General features: G+C 38.5%; 2 protein-coding genes and 1 long non-coding RNA gene across 15 annotated transcripts in view; 2 read left to right on the top strand and 1 right to left on the bottom strand.

The window, feature by feature from the left end:
- Positions 1-8,317, bottom strand: part of LOC144068700 (uncharacterized) — a 79,970-nt gene that overhangs the window by 53,611 nt on the left and 18,042 nt on the right. The window lies entirely within an intron of this gene.
- LOC144068703 (uncharacterized) overlaps positions 1-8,317 on the top strand; it is an 80,279-nt gene that overhangs the window by 55,468 nt on the left and 16,494 nt on the right. The window lies entirely within an intron of this gene.
- The window catches only part of LOC144068690 (amphoterin-induced protein 2-like), a 48,440-nt gene that overhangs the window by 32,261 nt on the left and 7,862 nt on the right, over positions 1-8,317 (top strand). The window contains exons 6-9 of one of the 4 annotated variants that reach the window (XM_077593385.1): positions 364-482; positions 4,246-4,316; positions 6,666-6,762; positions 6,883-6,972. The gene's annotated coding sequence lies outside the window, so the exon portion shown is untranslated. Of the gene's footprint in view, positions 1-363; positions 483-4,238; positions 4,330-6,665; positions 6,763-6,882; positions 6,973-8,317 lie in introns of those variants that run through there. The other 3 variants (XM_077593387.1, XM_077593389.1, XM_077593388.1) reach the window with 3 other exon arrangements.

Below are 8,317 nucleotides of genomic sequence, written 5' to 3'. Positions count from 1 at the left end.
AGAGGGCTTTCTGGGTAATGAAGTATACTCGTGCACACAACACCGATAGCCAATGGCACCCTTTCTCAGAATAAAACTTTATTACCCACAATCAATACGTGGGTAAGCTCAGCTTTTGCATTTCCTGTTATTCCTTCCTTAGCCTGTTAGCTCCCGCGATCGCTCATTCAAGACTACTTCTCGTTGGCAAGTGGTTTCTCTCGTATAAGCCGCCTCCTGATTCACTATTTTCACCCCCATATTCGTGTTTTTAATAGGGAGTACAAATGTCTTACTTTGTAGGTAATATCTTAAGAAAAATAATTGCACGTGGTATTTCGGAGATACTGTATTAATCATCTGCCCAATTGCACATTCCTAAAGGGTGTTGCCTGCACGTGGACGAATTCAAAAAGGAGGTCACGTGAGCAGTACAACCAGGAAGTGTGTCCGGAAAGGTCTCCTTTGTCAACGGCGCCCTGAGCGAGTAATGGCAGGCTCAAGTGAGTGAGATTTTCCACGTTTTATAACCAAAAACGGTTTATTTTGTCACACAAATTTCACTCATAGACGTCAAAATAAATGTTGTTTAGCGTTTTATCGGTTTATCCTTTCTCTATTTTGAAATCAATGACCTTATGCAGTTTGGTGCATGTCAAGTCTAATTTGTGCGCATATAAGCCGTACCCTCGATTCAGTCATTAATTTTTGGAGCAACAAATGAGTAGTAGTAGTAGTAGTAGTAGAAGTTTGCAACTAAGTAGCAGTCAACTTTGGATCTGGAAATGGCCAATACATGACTAATGTTGAAAAAAAACAGCATCTCACATGACAACGCGACTCCTTCAGCTGACAGCGATTAAATATTCCAGCACGTCAGTTGAGGTCTCCAAGGCATTCAAGGTCAGCAGAAGGAAAATCTATTCTTTTCAATACATCTCCATACATTAGAGTACCAGAATAAGAAGGCAAACTTTAATTTTCATAGAGCTAAAAACACAATTGACTTTGTCATTAGTCATTCTAAACTGAGTCATGTTTTTTTGAGTGGGGAAAACAGGCCTAAAGCATTATTTAGCATGTATCTCCAATGATTGTTAATTGCCTTATAATTCAGCTTTTTTTTGTAAACCACTTGATTTAGATCTTCTGGTGCTCCCATTTTTTTTTTTTTTTACCAGAATCAGTGATTTGAGTTGACTCTCCGAACTTATCTCGTGCGCCATCGTGACTTTGTCGCAAGGCATTCATTCCGCTTGACATCCGGCCAAACAAAGTGCATCCCTCATGATGTCACCATTTGGATTTGGACTTAGATTTAGACTTAGACTTAGACTTAGATTTAGATTTAGATTTAGATTTAGATTTAGATTTAGATTTAGATTTAGATTTAGATTTAGATTTAGATTTAGATTTAGATTTAGATTTAGATTTAGATTTAGATTTAGATTTAGACTTAGATTTAGACTTAGATTTAGACTTAGATTTAGACTTAGATTTAGACTTAGATTTAGACTTAGATTTAGACTTAGATTTAGACTTAGATTTAGACTTAGATTTAGACTTAGATTTAGACTTAGATTTAGACTTAGATTTAGACTTAGATTTAGACTTAGATTTAGACTTAGATTTAGACTTAGATTTAGACTTAGATTTAGACTTAGATTTGGATTTGGACTTAGATTTAGACTTAGATTTAGACTTAGATTTAGACTTAGATTTAGACTTAGATTTAGACTTAGATTTAGACTTAGATTTGGATTTGGACTTAGATTTAGACTTAGATTTGGATTTGGACTTGGACTTGGACTTGGACTTGGACTTGGACTTGGACTTGGACTTGGACTTGGACTTGGATTTTGATTTAGACTTAGATTTAGACTTAGATTTGGATTTGGATTTGGATTTGGACTTAGACAGATTTGGATTTGGATTTGGACTTGGATTTAGACTTAGACTTGGCTTCGATGGCGATAGAAAAGAAGGAAGAAAGAAAGGAGGATACAGTTAAAAAGGATTTTTGGTGAGTCAAATATGGCTATATTCCTAAATAATATTTCAATTGTGGGCCCGGTTCTGATGCTCCAGTGTTTGGATTTAATCACTAAATGCTGCTAGGAAGTGGATTTTACCTTATTTTAGTGCAATTTTTGCCATTTCGCGTATGGACGTATATGGACGTATCGACGTTCATCGCTGTCTTTTTCCCGGGGAAATGATACTCCGGGCCCGGTTGTAATGTCTGAAAAGCTCCAGTATTTGTATTTAATCATTAAATGCTGCTAGGAAGTGGATTTTACCCGTTGAAGGCGCTACGAGAAAAGGCACGGACCGCCACTGTTGATTTCTACCTTTTACCTTCATGTGGTTGCGCCTTTCTACCAAGCACATCTGTGCTTTAAGGCCCTATTTACATTAACTTGACAACACAGGAGGGCCCATCCGTATAATCAGTTGCTGTTTTTCCTTCTCTCCGACATCTGTTTGACTCACTTAAAATGGAAAGAGGTTAGAGGAAAAGATCACAGCCCCCAACAAAGATTCGTCACCTCTGCTGAATGACTGTTTGTCCAGATGGATGTTTTTTTTTTTTTGGTTTGTTGCTCCGATAACCTCTAAAAATAGCCTTAAAAATGGCCACGTCTGTGACCGGAGGTAGACGTGCTAAGTCTAGCGAATACAATTCTTCCGGATGTGTTTACTCATGCTGTCTTTTGTCATTGAGCGTGAAGGTCTGGCAGCAGGTTTAAGAGTTAGCGGGAATATTCCGTCTTCAGGAATGTTGTCAAAGGGCGGGATGGGGTCGTTGGGTCAATTCTCTTTCAGTCTCTTGACACATTTTACTTCAGTCTTCCTTACGATGTCATGTTGGTCATCGTTTACATTCATTCATTTTCCGAACCGCTCATCCTCATCGGGGGGGTGCTGGAGCCTACCCCAGCCAACTATGGGCAACAGGCAGGGGACTGAATTGGTGGTCAGCCAATCGGAGGGCACATGGATGGAGACTTTTCTAGCGACGCCTTCACCTATGTCTGAATCAATCCAACCCTCCAAAACAATTTTATGGCTATAAAACCTCTATTGCAACTACAGCTGCGACACGTAAAGAACTGTGAGGCCGACGCCCTAACCATTCAGACACCAGGGTGACTTTGCTTTCATTTTAGTTTGAGTTTAAAGCAACAAACCCTCCCAAATCCATCGGCGGTGCCCCTCGTGCAACAATACCGCGAGGCCTCGGCATAATTTGCCTATTCTTCCGCTTCAGTTATTAATTTCTGAAGACCCTTACATAAGGCCTTACGCAATCTGTTTTTGGGACCCTTTTCCTCTCCACCGAGGGGTCCGGAGGCACCTCGTTGGCCACGACCCGCTTGGACTAAAACCCAAACAGGCGCCCAACGGTCATCCGGTTTAGGAGGACCACCGCCACGACGCGCACGTGTCAATATCCGTTTTTGCGAAAACAGGGCATGTGCAGATGGCGCCGGGTGAAAGCTGTTTGTCGCTTATGACGCAGCGGGAGTCCTTGACAGCTTTGTTATTGTTTGCATTTTCTTGGAGAAAGCAGAATCCACTTGCCGTTTGTTGACATACATCCAAAAAACTGATGACAATAAATTCTGCATGAATACGTGTAAACGCACTCAATCTCAGCCATTCGTTTTACCGGTTTGTACCAGTTATTCATGTGACTATGTTGACTACTATTTATTTATTAAGATGACTACCGCTTATTTATTATGTTGACTGCTTATTTATCTATTATTTATTTATTCATTTTTATTTATCATGACTATATATTGATTATCTATGTCACATGTGTCAAAGTGGCGGCCCGGGGGCCAAATCTGGCCCACCGCATCATTTTGTGTGGCCCGGGAAAGTCAATCATGAGTGCTGACTTTCTGTTTTAGGATCAAATTCAAATGATAGATATAGATGTATATTAAATTTTCAAATTTTCCCCCTTTTAAATCAATAATTGTAAATGTTTAATCATTTTTTCTGTGTTTTTAGTTCAAAAATCATTTTTTTAAATCTAAAAATATATTTAAAAAAGCTACAATAAACATTGTTTTAGATCTATAAAAACTGAATATTCAGGGCTTTTAATCCAGTTCTTTTAATCCATTTATAAAAAAAAAAATCTAAATATTATATCTAAAATGATCCGGCCCACATGAAATGGAGTTGACGTTAGCGGCCTGCGAACCAACCCGAGTCTTTTATGTGTTTGTTTGTTTGTTGTTGCGTCCATAGACTCTCAACAACGTCTCCAAAACTATGGAACTCATCCCGGACTTCAGACGGAACAAGGCCGCTCCGCTCTGGTAATCTCACTTGGTACTACTTATTTAATTTATTGCAAATTTATTGATTACTTATGGATTATTTATGGATTATTTATCATCACATGAGCACGTCGGCCTCACATATATATATATATATATATATATATATATATATATACACACATACACGTATACACATACACATATACACATACACATACACACATACACACATACACACATACACACACATACACATATACACATACACGTATACACGCATACACATATACACATACACGTATACACGCATACACATATACACATACACATATACACATACACGTATACACATACACGTATACACACATACACATATACACATACACGTATACACATACACACATACACACATACACACATACACACACATACACATATACACATACATGTATACACGCATACACGTATACACATTCACACGTATACACGTATACACATATACATATAGATACATATATACATACAAATATATATATATATATATACATACATATATATATATACATATATATACATATAAATATATATATACATATATACACATATATATACATATATATATACATATACATATATATATATATATATATATATATATATATACATATACATATACACAAAAACTGCACTAAGTCACGTGTGATACCTTTCCACAAATTTGCTATGTTACTGGTTTCAGCCCAACCCCCGTTGCTTTAACTCTGTGTCTGTGGAACAAAAAGCTGTCACCCACAGTGCAGCGAGCGGCCCTCCCTCCAGGAGCCCTTTGTCCATCCCTGAATTTTCAAAGTAAATCCAGTGAGATTGGCTCATTGAAAAGTAACAAAAAAAAGTGTGAGCGCACCCCCGCCACCCAAGTGAGGATAAAGTGCTTCAGATAATGAATGAATGAATATTATCTCATTCTCGCGTGTTCAATTCCTATCCGTTTATACAGAAAACGTCGCTTTTTTGGTGTTACAGTGTCATTTCAGCTATTATCAGAGTTAGAAGGAATACAGTGGTACCTCCACATACGATCTTAATCCGTTCCAGGACTGAGATCGTATGTCGAGCTTTTCGTAACTCCAGCGGACGTTTCCCATTGAAATGAACTGAAAACAAATTAATTGGTTCCAACCCTCTGAAAAAACACCAAAAACAGGATATTGGATTGGAAATTTTTTTTATTTCTTCTAATTCACCATCTATTAACAAAGTAACACATTACTAGTGGTTTAATTGTAATAAAATGTGTTTAATAGAACTAAAATTAGACAGATTTCGTGGAGGATACAAAGAGGGACATAGGGAGGGGTGTTTCCACGGCAACGCACTCGTAACAGCAGAAGAAACTAATTTAAATGAACTTGGATTAATACATACAGACACACCCAAACATACGTTTAATGTAACTTTACACAAAACTGAATTCTAATTTTGTTTTAATTTTTTTTTACCTTTGTTCTGGCCGGGTTAGCGGTTTGCCACGCCTCCCCCCTCACGTTTGCTATCGATGGGCTATTTGCTGTTGTATTCCCTTCAAAATATTCCCAAAATGATGAACACAAATGTCCTCATGTATGTACATGCGTTGTCCCTTTAAGAAGCGACACCAGTCAGGGTCTTAACAAGTTCTCCGACAAAAAACAATAAAAGTCTGGGAAATTTGGAGCTTTTCTTTAGCCTAATAATGACTAGGGCATTAAGTATGACTAAATAGTCATTGGCAGTTTGTATTTAGGGAATTTGAGCAACCATTTAAATGGTAATTATCACTTACCTTCCGGGCGACCAAAAGACCGGCGACCAATCGACCGTGTACCGTACGTTTATACAGAAAATGTCCCTTTTTTGGTGTTGTCGTTTCAGCTATTATCAGAGTTAGAAGGAATACATCACTTACACATTTCAATTTCTTTCAAATGAATGCAATGGATAATAGCTTTCATCTGGTCTTTTTATTATCATTTTATTTTTTAACCCCACATTTTTATAAATTCATTTGTCCCCAAAATATTGGGCAGAATTTCCCAGATGGTGTGTTTTTCTAACAGTGACTGCGGTCAGTTGGCAGGCAGGTCAGTCCGGGGTTGCCAGCACGCCGCCGCTCCTTCCTGTGAAAGTGTCCCTTGTCGAGCGCACAAACGGGGATTTGTCCCATGGGACGTCATGCGCTAGTTGTTTGTCCAAATTGTGTTGCCGCTCCAGAGGCTGACATGCTTCCATGCGAGCGAGTCTTCAAGCAACACCTTGTACTTTTCCACCACTTTGCTAAATGATTGAAGCTTTGATTCTTATCAACTTTGTTTAGTTTTTCTCCTCCTTCTTTCTTTCTTCCTTCAGCTTTTGGCCGTATACTCAAGAGGGAGTCACCTTGAGGTCCCCTAAGCAACAATGCTATTGTTTCCTGAGCCTTCAAATGACACGCTTCTTAAGAGGAGTGAGTATCTGACCACTTTCCATTGGGTCACCTCCACTCTCTTGTCAGTATTTTTGGCCAGAGGTGAGAAATGCACTCACGCTATGCCTTTATGTAATCACATTTTTTTTTTAACAATAGCGTATGACGCACGCGGCCTTATCACCTGGGACGCTTGTCACTTTAATCTCATGTTTGTCTGGCCACTGGGAAAGCAAACGGATTCTAAAGGTTAGTTTTGTTTTGTGCATATGGGCATAAAAACGACACATAATAACTAATAAGCTCGAAACTGTTAGTGTCCAAACTACACCCGACCGCCCAGTTTTTAGTGGGCCGGGGGAAAAGATTGAAAGTATCTTTGGACACAGTGACGGTCCGTGCATTTTCTCGTAGCGCCTTCAACGGGTAAAATCCACTTCCTAGCAGCATTTAATGATTAAATACACACATCTGGAAGCAGTGCAACCAGGGGGAAAGGAAGCTAACAGACAATTTGGAATTATTTAAGTATTGATGGACAAAATATAATATATGATTCAGATATTTCTTAGGCCAGCAGAGAAGGCCTTGAAGGCCCTGACGGCCCGCCACAGTTTGGACATGATCCACACAGAAGAAGCTTAAGTTCAGCCTACGTTGCGCTTTTCAGCTTTAACACTAGATGGAGATAGCCACTTATACTAAATAGCTGAGAGGTCAAAAACTAACAAAATCTTAATATACATGATAAAAACTGTAAAATGTTTTTTTCAGCAGAGTAACTGAGGATATATACCGTATTTTCTCGCATATTAGCTCCTCCGCGTATAAGCCGCACCCTTAAAATTGCCTTAAAATCATTGAATTTTACAATTTTTACAGTTTTTTCACAAAGATACGTTTTTTTTTCTTAAAATTAATTCATACACATTAAAATACATTTTGTTTATCGTTTTATCTGTTTCCCGTATCGGCCGCCTTGTCTCACGTTATGGCGTTTCGTGCATGTCAAGTCTAATTTGTGCGCATATAAGCCGTACCCTCGATTCAGTCATCATTTTTTGAGCAACAAATACGGCGTTTATGTGAGAAAATACGGTATGCATACATTTGTCTAATAAAAAGAGGATGCCAAAAAAATGAATAGCGATATCTTTAATGTCCACACGAAGGCAGTACGACATCACATTTAGTCCTTCAAATAAAGAGTCCTTTTGAAAAATTGCATTAACCAGTCATCTCCGAAATAATTAACACAACAGCAGCCAATTATAACACATCTCCTAGATCTAACAGATTATTAAATAGTCTTTTATTTTTGGATGTACATCTTTACACTCCTTTGTGAAATAATGAACACAACAGTATAGGCTGCCAGCCTCTCCAACTCGAATGGATTAGACGTCTAACGCCGTCCGTGGCGGCGGATGAGCGATCAATTCTATGGTATCCATTTTGTGTCCGTGGTTGCGTTCAATTGCACCAAACAAATAAGGCCAAGTGTTGGGCTAATGTCGTTAATATTGACAAATTCCTGTGCATTATTCATACCCAAACAATGCAAACACAAGCAGGTGGCAGAAAGCTTTTGGAG

The sequence above is a fragment of the Stigmatopora argus genome, chromosome 23 (genome assembly GCF_051989625.1).
Source record: "Stigmatopora argus isolate UIUO_Sarg chromosome 23, RoL_Sarg_1.0, whole genome shotgun sequence".
NCBI lineage: Eukaryota > Metazoa > Chordata > Actinopteri > Syngnathiformes > Syngnathidae > Stigmatopora > Stigmatopora argus.
Note: the sequence above shows the minus strand (reverse complement) of the source record. Positions and strands in the feature narration are given on the sequence as shown.